General features: G+C 45.8%; 1 long non-coding RNA gene across 1 annotated transcript; it reads left to right on the forward strand.

Moving 5' to 3' along the window:
• The first annotated feature begins 5,691 nt into the window (after nt 1-5,691).
• On the forward strand, nt 5,692-10,629 carry LOC140695274 (uncharacterized). The gene is made up of 3 exons (XR_012070964.1): nt 5,692-5,820; nt 9,010-9,082; nt 10,456-10,629. It is a non-coding gene; the product is annotated as an uncharacterized lncRNA (long non-coding RNA).
• Nucleotides 10,630-15,080: the final 4,451 nt, after the last annotated feature.

Raw genomic sequence — 15,080 nt, forward strand, 5'->3', positions numbered from 1 at the left:
CTCATGAATGCCTTTCGAGCCTGCTATCCTCTACAGCTGTCTCCAGGCCAGTATTCTCTATTGTAGCAGAACATCTCTCATCAATGTGTTCGCATCTCTCCTCAATCCGTGCAGCCATGTTTTCGGCCAGCTTCTCTTCGTGTCTCCCATAAAGTCGACTTCAACAGGACTGGGCAAGTCTGAAAGGACCTCGGAGCCTCTCCAGTAAGCTGAAGACAGGCAGATCTTCCACTGTCTGCCCTTTCAGGTTCTGGAAACTGACCCGTGAACTCAGGTCTTTGGGCAGCAGCAGTATCTCGAACTGACACAGCTTCCCGGACCAAAGACCTAAGCCAAGCTCCACAGAGGGCGGCAGCCCCTCCATCGCACTGATCCACCCACAGAACTCTGCCCGGTTACCTAGGATCCACCAGCCACAACAAGCCTCGCGGTACACACCAACATTCCACCTGGAATCCAACCGCTAACTGCCATCCCCAATGGCTGCTGCATCTTGTCAGTGTTGGGGGAGGGGCTGCATCCGACGAGAGGTTCCTAAGGTAAATGTGATTCTACCCACTAGCGTCCCATGGGCCTTTGTTCTTTCCTCTTTCCTTTTGTTCAGATCTGTATGCACTGTAGCAACGGAGGCAAGTGTGTCCATTTTCAGTTGAATGTTTCACACGTCTTTAAACTTTCTAACAGTTCACAGTACACAGAGACCCACTAAGGGAAACTCTTGTTCCTGTAATATGGGCACACCCGCAATACATAGCCGTCGGTTGATTTCTGCTGAAACACCCGCATTCACGGGACATCTATCCATTTGTTTCAAGGGGGCTGAAATTCCTAGGAATGATACAATCCCCAGTGTGCACTTTACTGCCTGTCTCTTTTGATCTTAGAACACTTTTGTGGAGCTACTTTTCCTTGTTATAGGCTTGTGCCATTTCTTCTCGACGTAGTGTAGAATATGGCATTCATTCATCCTGTTGGAAGACTTGCAAGTCTATATCACGGACTAGGAATCCATTGGATTCCAAATCGGCATTTGGGTTAGGTCACGATATGCTCATATGAATCAATATTTACGAATATAAATGCACGCCTCTGATTTCCGAATACAGGTGTGCTGAGTACATTCAAGCCGCGATACTGGGTCGATGCGTACTGAATGATCCTTGACATCACCTTGAGTAATTTCTTTTGAATATTCATGTTACCCTACCCTTTTTGTGTTGTTTGTTTGTTTGATTCTTTCTTGGTCTGCTTCTCGTTTGCTTTGCAAACACGTCAGGCCATGCATCTCTCCGTTTGCTTCCAACAGAGAGTCATATAAGCTGACTCCCTTAAGAGAGTGCTTCCAATCCCCTATGATTTCCTGCTTCCCTCTCCCATCTTTAGGGTTTTGATGTCCTCCTTGCCTTCTTCTTGTTTCTTCTTTTCCACTCATGCTCTTCTTGCATTTCCAATAAGGGTTTTCTTCTTTCCATTTCATCTTGCTGCTTATCCCTTCAGGGGAGTATCCTCAACCTTTCTTTTAGGATAAGTTTCGAACTGCTGAATTCTTTTAAGATTTGCAGGTCTGTGGCATTCTCTAGCTCTGCTGTTATTAGAAATGGTGGTCATGTGGCATAGGCTACCCTAGATGGCAGCATTTTGCCATTCAAGCTATGGTCTATGTCCTGGCACTCCTCCCTGTCCTGCAATATTGCTGCTGAGATAGCAGCTGAAACCCCTCTGGAGGTTCTCTTGTGACTATGTTGCTTTCCTCCAGGCGCATTTTAAATCACTGGGATGCTCATGAACTTTGTTGATTTGGATCATACAGCTGCTGCTAAGTCTATTGGGATTCCACCTCTTTTGGACGCTGTGTACTTCCTGAATTCGCCTAGATGATTCTATCTTGGCTTTCAGCAAGTTTCAGTCTGATTTTTCTACACATAACTTTTCAAACATTGTTTGTTTCTTTATCTCTTGCTTTTCCATCTGGGACTCTTTCGAATTTTAGTCTTTCATGCCTTGTCTTCAACCAGGATTCAACAGCAATGTTTTCATTGGTTTGCACTTGCTTTCCTATGTGTGCTTCTGACCGAGGGATTTCTGTTCCCCTGTCTTCAAAGTCATTCACGCGTCCCTCTGCAATATCTCGTCTGCTTAGGACGGAATGTTAGCCCTGATATTTTCTCATCCACTGAGTTTTCTGATATTATTTGGCTCGTCTTTAGGCTTTCTCTTCCCCTTTTCTGGTATTCTGCCTTTTGTGATTCTGAGACACTGTTGTTCTTCAGTGTTTCCCTCACCTCCATTTTCAATACTTGCTCTGGAGAGCGTTTTGCAGTCTAGTTGTCTGAAAGCTTATCTTTAGGGCCTTCAATCTCTTTGGAACTGAAAATGGTACTTCCTTTTCCTTTTACTGTATTTCTTCATCTCTACTGGTCAGGTAATTTCAGGTATCTAATGTAGACTTCTAGGGCTTGGTTAAGTGAAAACTTTAGACACTTGGCTCTACACAATTGCATGGGATTTCTGTGAGGACAAATTTTCCTAGACATTGATGCCATGTCCTGTTCCTGTGTGTGTTGTCTGGTCTATCTCCAATTGCTGGTGTTGCCTTTGTTGTGATGAACCCCCCATACTATTTCGATTAGGATAACCTCATTTTGATTACGCTTATCTCACAAATCTGAAAGAGCACAGGACACTTCCTCTGGTGGAAATGGAGCTTCTAAAGGTTCTCAGCTCTGCATTCTACTCTCTGTTATTTTGGAGTGTTTCCAGAAGAGCAGAGTGTGAGTGCGCTTGTGCTTTGTAGTGCCACGGGAATGTCCCACTGAAACCAGTTCTTCCAAGAGCTTCTCTGTCTACAGAAACACCAGTGGAAGCATATCTATGGATGTCACACATCAGGGCCTGCTGGAATGATCCCGCAGCCCGAACTTGGTGTCCTCGCTGCCGAACCGTGCCGGTGCCATCCAAAATGTAGCATCCGCTTTTGAGAGATAAACTGAAGGAAATCCTTCCTCTTCTCACGCTGTGGTCTTGGACCACACTTCCTTGTCCTCTCATCCTTGTGGCACGGGTGCACGAAGCCAACCACAGAGCTGTTGCACATCCTGTGCCTCAAACCAAACCATAATCACAGCCCAGGTTATGAATGTAGCAGATCCTAAGGCTTTTCATTCTGAATTCAAACCCAAGGCCCCCTGGATCCCTCAGACCCGATGCACAATATCTCTGATTCAGCCCCACACATGCTCTATTGGCAAAATGCCAAATTGGTCTCTGGTCCTGCAGATGCACTGGGTGTGGCCATGGGACATATCGATAATTTCAACTGCGCGCGCCAGGCTGGTTGCTTGCTCATTGGGGTCCCAGGTCGGTTTGCTCTCTTGATAGGACCCACCACATCCCACAACGCACTCCGGATCCCTGAGACTCAGCGTGTGCCACCATCCGTAGCCCTATCCCTCCCTGAACGCTGCCTCTGCTACCTCAAATTTGGCAGCTCGGAGCTTGGTCTCAGAATCAACTGTGGGGATATTTTGCACTGGATTCTTTGAGATCTGTCAGCCAAGCATCTGCTGTGCACTCTTCTAACACTCAGCGCATCACCTTCAATCCCATGTCTCCTGTCCGCTTGAGAGTGTGCGTCCAAGTTAAAGAGAGTTTCACCTTTACTGCTCCATCAACAGGGCTCAGACCATGCACTGGTATCCATTCCCTGCTTTTCCTTCTCCTGCTTCCAGGTGTTCTGAGGCCTCATCCTGTCTTTGGAAGTAACAGACCTCTCTTCGGCAAGTGTCCTGTGCCAAGGGCTGGGTGAGTGGATGTTTCCATTGCTGTGTTCATGGGAGCGAGTGAGCGCAGGTTGCACTGCTTCTCTGTCAACTGGGCATCGATGAATCAACACTTTCCAGATACATTTCACAGAAATGTGATTTCTTTTTATCTCTTTGTTTCTATACAGCCGTGGTGGGAGGGATTGTCCGAAGACTCCAGTTTTGACATTGTGTTGATATCTCATTTGCAGTCTTTAAAAATTTAATAGAATTGATATAAATGTTTTGGGAGTTATACGAAAATGAAGTTAGTTTCTGAAACATACTAAATCGACCTAGAAGCCAGACTTGTCAATTTCGGTAACATTTTGTCAGCTCTAAGGAAAACATAGACAGATAGAATGCAAACTAGCAGTCCGAACTGTTAAAGGGGTCATGTCAGCTCTTTACTGTTGAAGCCTCCGAAACCAACAGGAACCATGAAATAACTAATGGAAACATGAAATAACCCCCAAGCTTGGATTCCCTTGTGCATGTGGTGCCCTTTAGTCCCGATGACACCTACTGGTCAATGTTGGCATTTCAAGGTGTAACATCCCTCTCAAGGAAAATACAAGAGGAAACGAACTAAATATATACATTTAGCTTTGAATCCAAAGAACCTAGAGGCATTATAGCTATGAGAACCCTGCTGCAGCTATGCTAGGCTACTGAGAACCAGGTGTTCTTCTATCAGTGATGAGAACGCTTAATCATCCGATCATGTTGGGTAAAGCACTTGAATGCAACCAAGTCTGCACCCCCATGATAGATTGCCCCCGGGGGCTTGACTCAATTGAAAGACGGTCCACATAAGCTGTGTCTTTCATGTCATTGGCGACTTTTACAGTTCCGTTCACTATCTGACTTCTAATATTTACCTAGACTGTCTTGAAAAACGGAGGCCTAATACAGATTCAAGTTCAGTCAAAGATTCCCCTCACTTACCACACTCCCTTCACCCCAGAGAGGACATAATCCCAGCATTTGCTGAATCTAGCGGAAGGCCATCGTTTCTTTGTGGGAGCTAAGTATTCAATTCCTATCTATTTCATACGAGAGTATTTGACCTTTATGGGGTTCCCTGTTGTTCACAGAGGATGAAGCTAGAGGAACTCTGATTCTAGGAGGGGCTTGCTCTTCTCTTACTGGCTTCATTGCAGCTCAGGTACTGATCCCTCAAAATGGATGCCTGAGTGGAGGGGAGGGAAGAGCAAGTGCTTGATAGCTAGGCCCAAACCTGGGAAAAGGCTTACCTGGGCTTGGTGCACTTTGATCTGAATGGCTTGGAATTGCCCCTTGGGTCGTGTGGATTATCTGACCTCTTTCAAGAACATGAGCGTTTTTATCATCTCTGCCATCTCTTCTCTTTAGACGTCAGGGATCTTGGACCCGTTCTTGGAGCAGAGAATTGAGGAACTTCCTCCAGTCCACGGTGGCCCTCCGTAGGTTTCTGCTAGTATCAGCGAGGTTCAATATGTCTCATGAATGCCTTTCGAGCCTGCTATCCTCTACAGCTGTCTCCAGGCCAGTATTCTCTATTGTAGCAGAACATCTCTCATCAATGTGTTCGCATCTCTCCTCAATCCGTGCAGCCATGTTTTCGGCCAGCTTCTCTTCGTGTCTCCCATAAAGTCGACTTCAACAGGACTGGGCAAGTCTGAAAGGACCTCGGAGCCTCTCCAGTAAGCTGAAGACAGGCAGATCTTCCACTGTCTGCCCTTTCAGGTTCTGGAAACTGACCCGTGAACTCAGGTCTTTGGGCAGCAGCAGTATCTCGAACTGACACAGCTTCCCGGACCAAAGACCTAAGCCAAGCTCCACAGAGGGCGGCAGCCCCTCCATCGCACTGATCCACCCACAGAACTCTGCCCGGTTACCTAGGATCCACCAGCCACAACAAGCCTCGCGGTACACACCAACATTCCACCTGGAATCCAACCGCTAACTGCCATCCCCAATGGCTGCTGCATCTTGTCAGTGCTGGGGGAGGGGCTGCATCCGACGAGAGGTTCCTAAGGTAAATGTGATTCTACCCACTAGCGTCCCATGGGCCTTTGTTCTTCCCTCTTTCCTTTTGTTCAGATCTGTATGCACTGTAGCAACGGAGGCAAGTGTGTCCATTTTCAGTTGAAAGTTTCACACGTCTTTAAACTTTCTAACAGTTCACAGTACACAGAGACCCACTAAGGGAAACTCTTGTTCCTGTAATATGGGCACACCCGCAATACATAGCCGTCGGTTGATTTCTGCTGAAACACCCGCATTCACGGGACATCTATCCATTTGTTTCAAGGGGGCTGAAATTCCTAGGAATGATACAATCCCCAATGTGCACTTTACTGCCTGTCTCTTTTGATCTTAGTACACTTTTGCGGAGCTACTTTTCCTTGTTATAGGCTTGTGCCATTTCTTCTCGACGTAGTGTAGAATATGGCATTCATTCATCCTGTTGGAAGACTTGCAAGTCTATATCACGGACTAGGAATCCATTGGATTCCAAATCGGCATTTGGGTTAGGTCACGATATGCTCATATGAATCAATATTTACGAATATAAATGCACGCCTCTGATTTCCGAATACAGGTGTGCTGAGTACATTCAAGCCGCGATACTGGGTCGATGCGTACTGAATGATCCTTGACATCACCTTGAGTAATTTCTTTTGAATATTCATGTTACCCTACCCTTTTTGTGTTGTTTGTTTGTTTGATTCTTTCTTGGTCTGCTTCTCGTTTGCTTTGCAAACACGTCAGGCCATGCATCTCTCCGTTTGCTTCCAACAGAGAGTCATATAAGCTGACTCCCTTAAGAGAGTGCTTCCAATCCCCTATGATTTCCTGCTTCCCTCTCCCATCTTTAGGGTTTTGATGTCCTCCTTGCCTTCTTCTTGTTTCTTCTTTTCCACTCATGCTCTTCTTGCATTTCCAATAAGGGTTTTCTTCTTTCCATTTCATCTTGCTGCTTATCCCTTCAGGGGAGAATCCTCAACCTTTCTTTTAGGATAAGTTTCGAACTGCTGAATTCTTTTAAGATTTGCAGGTCTGTGGCATTCTCTAGCTCTGCTGTTATTAGAAATGGTGGTCATGTGGCATAGGCTACCCTAGATGGCAGCATTTTGCCATTCAAGCTATGGTCTATGTCCTGGCACTCCTCCCTGTCCTGCAATATTGCTGCTGAGATAGCAGCTGAAACCCCTCTGGAGGTTCTCTTGTGACTATGTTGCTTTCCTCCAGGCGCATTTTAAATCACTGGGATGCTCATGAACTTTGTTGATTTGGATCATACAGCTGCTGCTAAGTCTATTGGGATTCCACCTCTTTTGGACGCTGTGTACTTCCTGAATTCGCCTAGATGATTCTATCTTGGCTTTCAGCAAGTTTCAGTCTGATTTTTCTACACATAACTTTTCAAACATTGTTTGTTTCTTTATCTCTTGCTTTTCCATCTGGGACTCTTTCGAATTTTAGTCTTTCATGCCTTGTCTTCAACCAGGATTCAACAGCAATGTTTTCATTGGTTTGCACTTGCTTTCCTATGTGTGCTTCTGACCGAGGGATTTCTGTTCCCCTGTCTTCAAAGTCATTCACGCGTCCCTCTGCAATATCTCGTCTGCTTAGGACGGAATGTTAGCCCTGATATTTTCTCATCCACTGAGTTTTCTGATATTATTTGGCTCGTCTTTAGGCTTTCTCTTCCCCTTTTCTGGTATTCTGCCTTTTGTGATTCTGAGACACTGTTGTTCTTCAGTGTTTCCCTCACCTCCATTTTCAATACTTGCTCTGGAGAGCGTTTTGCAGTCTAGTTGTCTGAAAGCTTATCTTTAGGGCCTTCAATCTCTTTGGAACTGAAAATGGTACTTCCTTTTCCTTTTACTGTATTTCTTCATCTCTACTGGTCAGGTAATTTCAGGTATCTAATGTAGACTTCTAGGGCTTGGTTAAGTGAAAACTTTAGACACTTGGCTCTACACAATTGCATGGGATTTCTGTGAGGACAAATTTTCCTAGACATTGATGCCATGTCCTGTTCCTGTGTGTGTTGTCTGGTCTATCTCCAATTGCTGGTGTTGCCTTTGTTGTGATGAACCCCCCATACTATTTCGATTAGGATAACCTCATTTTGATTACGCTTATCTCACAAATCTGAAAGAGCACAGGACACTTCCTCTGGTGGAAATGGAGCTTCTAAAGGTTCTCAGCTCTGCATTCTACTCTCTGTTATTTTGGAGTGTTTCCAGAAGAGCAGAGTGTGAGTGCGCTTGTGCTTTGTAGTGCCACGGGAATGTCCCACTGAAACCAGTTCTTCCAAGAGCTTCTCTGTCTACAGAAACACCAGTGGAAGCATATCTATGGATGTCACACATCAGGGCCTGCTGGAATGATCCCGCAGCCCGAACTTGGTGTCCTCGCTGCCGAACCGTGCCGGTGCCATCCAAAATGTAGCATCCGCTTTTGAGAGATAAACTGAAGGAAATCCTTCCTCTTCTCACGCTGTGGTCTTGGACCACACTTCCTTGTCCTCTCATCCTTGTGGCACGGGTGCACGAAGCCAACCACAGAGCTGTTGCACATCCTGTGCCTCAAACCAAACCATAATCACAGCCCAGGTTATGAATGTAGCAGATCCTAAGGCTTTTCATTCTGAATTCAAACCCAAGGCCCCCTGGATCCCTCAGACCCGATGCACAATATCTCTGATTCAGCCCCACACATGCTCTATTGGCAAAATGCCAAATTGGTCTCTGGTCCTGCAGATGCACTGGGTGTGGCCATGGGACATATCGATAATTTCAACTGCGCGCGCCAGGGTGGTTGCTTGCTCATTGGGGCCACAGGTCGGTTTGCTCTCTTGATAGGACCCACCACATCCCACAACGCACTCCAGATCCCTGAGACTCAGCGTGTGCCACCATCCGTAGCCCTATCCCTCCCTGAACGCTGCCTCTGCTACCTCAAATTTGGCAGCTCGGAGCTTGGTCTCAGAATCAACTGTGGGGATATTTTGCACTGTATTCTTTGAGTTCTGTCAGCCAAGCATCTGCTGTGCACTCTTCTAACACTCAGCGCATCACCTTCAATCCCATGTCTGTTCTCCGCTTGTGGGTGTGCGTCCAAGTTAAAGAGAGTTTCACCTTTACTGCTCCATCAACAGGGCTCAGACCATGCACTGGTATCCATTCCCTGCTTTTCCTTCTCCTGCTTCCAGGTGTTCTGAGGCCTCATCCTGTCTTTGGAAGTAACAGACCTCTCTTCGGCAAGTGTCCTGTGCCAAGGGCTGGGTGAGTGGATGTTTCCATTGCTGTGTTCATGGGAGCGAGTGAGCGCAGGTTGCACTGCTTCTCTGTCAACTGGGCATCGATGAATCAACACTTTCCAGATACATTTCACAGAAATGTGATTTCTTTTTATCTCTTTGTTTCTATACAGCCGTGGTGGGAGGGATTGTCCGAAGACTCCAGTTTTGACATTGTGTTGATATCTCATTTGCAGTCTTTAAAAATTTAATAGAATTGATATAAATGTTTTGGGAGTTATACGAAAATGAAGTTAGTTTCTGAAACATACTAAATCGACCTAGAAGCCAGACTTGTCAATTTCGGTAACATTTTGTCAGCTCTAAGGAAAACATAGACAGATAGAATGCAAACTAGCAGTCCGAACTGTTAAAGGGGTCATGTCAGCTCTTTACTGTTGAAGCCTCCGAAACCAACAGGAACCATGAAATAACTAATGGAAACATGAAATAACCCCCAAGCTTGGATTCCCTTGTGCATGTGGTGCCCTTTAGTCCCGATGACACCTACTGGTCAATGTTGGCATTTCAAGGTGTAACATCCCTCTCAAGGAAAATACAAGAGGAAACGAACTAAATATATACATTTAGCTTTGAATCCAAAGAACCTAGAGGCATTATAGCTATGAGAACCCTGCTGCAGCTATGCTAGGCTACTGAGAACCAGGTGTTCTTCTATCAGTGATGAGAACGCTTAATCATCCGATCATGTTGGGTAAAGCACTTGAATGCAACCAAGTCTGCACCCCCATGATAGATTGCCCCCGGGGGCTTGACTCAATTGAAAGACGGTCCACATAAGCTGTGTCTTTCATGTCATTGGCGACTTTTACAGTTCCGTTCACTATCTGACTTCTAATATTTACCTAGACTGTCTTGAAAAACGGAGGCCTAATACAGATTCAAGTTCAGTCAAAGATTCCCCTCACTTACCACACTCCCTTCACCCCAGAGAGGACATAATCCCAGCATTTGCTGAATCTAGCGGAAGGCCATCGTTTCTTTGTGGGAGCTAAGTATTCAATTCCTATCTATTTCATACGAGAGTATTTGACCTTTATGGGGTTCCCTGTTGTTCACAGAGGATGAAGCTAGAGGAACTCTGATTCTAGGAGGGGCTTGCTCTTCTCTTACTGGCTTCATTGCAGCTCAGGTACTGATCCCTCAAAATGGATGCCTGAGTGGAGGGGAGGGAAGAGCAAGTGCTTGATAGCTAGGCCCAAACCTGGGAAAAGGCTTACCTGGGCTTGGTGCACTTTGATCTGAATGGCTTGGAATTGCCCCTTGGGTCGTGTGGATTATCTGACCTCTTTCAAGAACATGAGCGTTTTTATCATCTCTGCCATCTCTTCTCTTTAGACGTCAGGGATCTTGGACCCGTTCTTGGAGCAGAGAATTGAGGAACTTCCTCCAGTCCACGGTGGCCCTCCGTAGGTTTCTGCTAGTATCAGCGAGGTTCAATATGTCTCATGAATGCCTTTCGAGCCTGCTATCCTCTACAGCTGTCTCCAGGCCAGTATTCTCTATTGTAGCAGAACATCTCTCATCAATGTGTTCGCATCTCTCCTCAATCCGTGCAGCCATGTTTTCGGCCAGCTTCTCTTCGTGTCTCCCATAAAGTCGACTTCAACAGGACTGGGCAAGTCTGAAAGGACCTCGGAGCCTCTCCAGTAAGCTGAAGACAGGCAGATCTTCCACTGTCTGCCCTTTCAGGTTCTGGAAACTGACCCGTGAACTCAGGTCTTTGGGCAGCAGCAGTATCTCGAACTGACACAGCTTCCCGGACCAAAGACCTAAGCCAAGCTCCACAGAGGGCGGCAGCCCCTCCATCGCACTGATCCACCCACAGAACTCTGCCCGGTTACCTAGGATCCACCAGCCACAACAAGCCTCGCGGTACACACCAACATTCCACCTGGAATCCAACCGCTAACTGCCATCCCCAATGGCTGCTGCATCTTGTCAGTGCTGGGGGAGGGGCTGCATCCGACGAGAGGTTCCTAAGGTAAATGTGATTCTACCCACTAGCGTCCCATGGGCCTTTGTTCTTCCCTCTTTCCTTTTGTTCAGATCTGTATGCACTGTAGCAACGGAGGCAAGTGTGTCCATTTTCAGTTGAATGTTTCACACGTCTTTAAACTTTCTAACAGTTCACAGTACACAGAGACCCACTAAGGGAAACTCTTGTTCCTGTAATATGGGCACACCCGCAATACATAGCCGTCGGTTGATTTCTGCTGAAACACCCGCATTCACGGGACATCTATCCATTTGTTTCAAGGGGGCTGAAATTCCTAGGAATGATACAATCCCCAATGTGCACTTTACTGCCTGTCTCTTTTGATCTTAGTACACTTTTGCGGAGCTACTTTTCCTTGTTATAGGCTTGTGCCATTTCTTCTCGACGTAGTGTAGAATATGGCATTCATTCATCCTGTTGGAAGACTTGCAAGTCTATATCACGGACTAGGAATCCATTGGATTCCAAATCGGCATTTGGGTTAGGTCACGATATGCTCATATGAATCAATATTTACGAATATAAATGCACGCCTCTGATTTCCGAATACAGGTGTGCTGAGTACATTCAAGCCGCGATACTGGGTCGATGCGTACTGAATGATCCTTGACATCACCTTGAGTAATTTCTTTTGAATATTCATGTTACCCTACCCTTTTTGTGTTGTTTGTTTGTTTGATTCTTTCTTGGTCTGCTTCTCGTTTGCTTTGCAAACACGTCAGGCCATGCATCTCTCCGTTTGCTTCCAACAGAGAGTCATATAAGCTGACTCCCTTAAGAGAGTGCTTCCAATCCCCTATGATTTCCTGCTTCCCTCTCCCATCTTTAGGGTTTTGATGTCCTCCTTGCCTTCTTCTTGTTTCTTCTTTTCCACTCATGCTCTTCTTGCATTTCCAATAAGGGTTTTCTTCTTTCCATTTCATCTTGCTGCTTATCCCTTCAGGGGAGAATCCTCAACCTTTCTTTTAGGATAAGTTTCGAACTGCTGAATTCTTTTAAGATTTGCAGGTCTGTGGCATTCTCTAGCTCTGCTGTTATTAGAAATGGTGGTCATGTGGCATAGGCTACCCTAGATGGCAGCATTTTGCCATTCAAGCTATGGTCTATGTCCTGGCACTCCTCCCTGTCCTGCAATATTGCTGCTGAGATAGCAGCTGAAACCCCTCTGGAGGTTCTCTTGTGACTATGTTGCTTTCCTCCAGGCGCATTTTAAATCACTGGGATGCTCATGAACTTTGTTGATTTGGATCATACAGCTGCTGCTAAGTCTATTGGGATTCCACCTCTTTTGGACGCTGTGTACTTCCTGAATTCGCCTAGATGATTCTATCTTGGCTTTCAGCAAGTTTCAGTCTGATTTTTCTACACATAACTTTTCAAACATTGTTTGTTTCTTTATCTCTTGCTTTTCCATCTGGGACTCTTTCGAATTTTAGTCTTTCATGCCTTGTCTTCAACCAGGATTCAACAGCAATGTTTTCATTGGTTTGTACTTGCTTTCCTATGTGTGCTTCTGACCGAGGGATTTCTGTTCCCCTGTCTTCAAAGTCATTCACGCGTCCCTCTGCAATATCTCGTCTGCTTAGGACGGAATGTTAGCCCTGATATTTTCTCATCCACTGAGTTTTCTGATATTATTTGGCTCGTCTTTAGGCTTTCTCTTCCCCTTTTCTGGTATTCTGCCTTTTGTGATTCTGAGACACTTTTGTTCTTCAGTGTTTCCCTCACCTCCATTTTCAATACTTGCTCTGGAGAGCGTTTTGCAGTCTAGTTGTCTGAAAGCTTATCTTTAGGGCCTTCAATCTCTTTGGAACTGAAAATGGTACTTCCTTTTCCTTTTACTGTATTTCTTCATCTCTACTGGTCAGGTAATTTCAGGTATCTAATGTAGACTTCTAGGGCTTGGTTAAGTGAAAACTTTAGACACTTGGCTCTACACAATTGCATGGGATTTCTGTGAGGACAAATTTTCCTAGACATTGATGCCATGTCCTGTTCCTGTGTGTGTTGTCTGGTCTATCTCCAATTGCTGGTGTTGCCTTTGTTGTGATGAACCCCCCATACTATTTCGATTAGGATAACCTCATTTTGATTACGCTTATCTCACAAATCTGAAAGAGCACAGGACACTTCCTCTGGTGGAAATGGAGCTTCTAAAGGTTCTCAGCTCTGCATTCTACTCTCTGTTATTTTGGAGTGTTTCCAGAAGAGCAGAGTGTGAGTGCGCTTGTGCTTTGAAGTGCCACGGGAATGTCCCACTGAAACCAGTTCTTCCAAGAGCTTCTCTGTCTACAGAAACACCAGTGGAAGCATATCTATGGATGTCACACATCAGGGCCTGCTGGAATGATCCCACAGCCCGAACTTGGTATCCTCACTGCCGAACCGTGCCGGTGCCATCCAAAATGTAGCATCCGCTTTTGAGAGATAAACTGAAGGAAATCCTTCCTCTTCTCACGCTGTGGTCTTGGACCACACTTCCTTGTCCTCTCATCCTTGTGGAACGGGTTCACGAAGCCAACCACAGAGCTGTTGCACATCCGGTGCCTCAAACCAAACCATAATCACAGCCCAGGTTATGAATGTAGAAGATCCTAAGGCTTTTCATTCTGAATTCAAACCCAAGGCCCCCTGGATCCCTCAGACCCGATGCACAATATCTCTGATTCAGCCCCACACATGCTCTATTGGCAAAATGCCAAATTGGTCTCTGGTCCTGCAGATGCACTGGGTGTGGCCATGGGACATATCGATAATTTCAACTGCGCGCGCCAGGGTGGTTGCTTGCTCATTGGGGCCACAGGTCGGTTTGCTCTCTTGATAGGACCCACCACATCCCACAACGCACTCCAGATCCCTGAGACTCAGCGTGTGCCACCATCCGTAGCCCTATCCCTCCCTGAACGCTGCCTCTGCTACCTCAAATTTGGCAGCTCGGAGCTTGGTCTCAGAATCAACTGTGGGGATATTTTGCACTGGATTCTTTGAGATCTGTCAGCCAAGCATCTGCTGTGCACTCTTCTAACACTCAGCGCATCACCTTCAATCCCATGTCTGTTCTCCGCTTGTGGGTGTGCGTCCAAGTTAAAGAGAGTTTCACCTTTACTGCTCCATCAACAGGGCTCAGACCATGCACTAGTATCCATTCCCTGCTTTTCCTTCTCCTGCTTCCAGGTGTTCTGAGGCCTCATTCTGTCTTTGGAAGTAACAGACCTCTCTTCGGCAAGTGTCCTGTGCCAAGGGCTGGGTGAGTGGATGTTTCCATTGCTGTGTTCATGGGAGCGAGTGAGCGCAGGTTGCACTGCTTCTCTGTCAACTGGGCATCGATGAATCAACACTTTCCAGATACATTTCACAGAAATGTGATTTCTTTTTATCTCTTTGTTTCTATACAGCCGTGGTGGGAGGGATTGTCCGAAGACTCCAGTTTTGACATTGTGTTGATATCTCATTTGCAGTCTTTAAAAATTTAATAGAATTGATATAAATGTTTTGGGAGTTATACGAAAATGAAGTTAGTTTCTGAAACATACTAAATCGACCTAGAAGCCAGACTTGTCAATTTCGGTAACATTTTGTCAGCTCTAAGGAAAACATAGACAGATAGAATGCAAACTAGCAGTCCGAACTGTTAAAGGGGTCATGTCAGCTCTTTACTGTTGAAGCCTCCGAAACCAACAGGAACCATGAAATAACTAATGGAAACATGAAATAACCCCCAAGCTTGGATTCCCTTGTGCATGTGGTGCCCTTTAGTCCCGATGACACCTACTGGTCAATGTTGGCATTTCAAGGTGTAACATCCCTCTCAAGGAAAATACAAGAGGAAACGAACTAAATATATACATTTAGCTTTGAATCCAAAGAACCTAGAGGCATTATAGCTATGAGAACCCTGCTGCAGCTATGCTAGGCTACTGAGAACCAGGTGTTCTTCTATCAGTGATGAGAACGCTTAATCATC

Source organism: Vicugna pacos, unplaced genomic scaffold (assembly GCF_048564905.1).
Source record: "Vicugna pacos unplaced genomic scaffold, VicPac4 scaffold_193, whole genome shotgun sequence".
Taxonomy (NCBI): Eukaryota; Metazoa; Chordata; class Mammalia; order Artiodactyla; family Camelidae; genus Vicugna; species Vicugna pacos.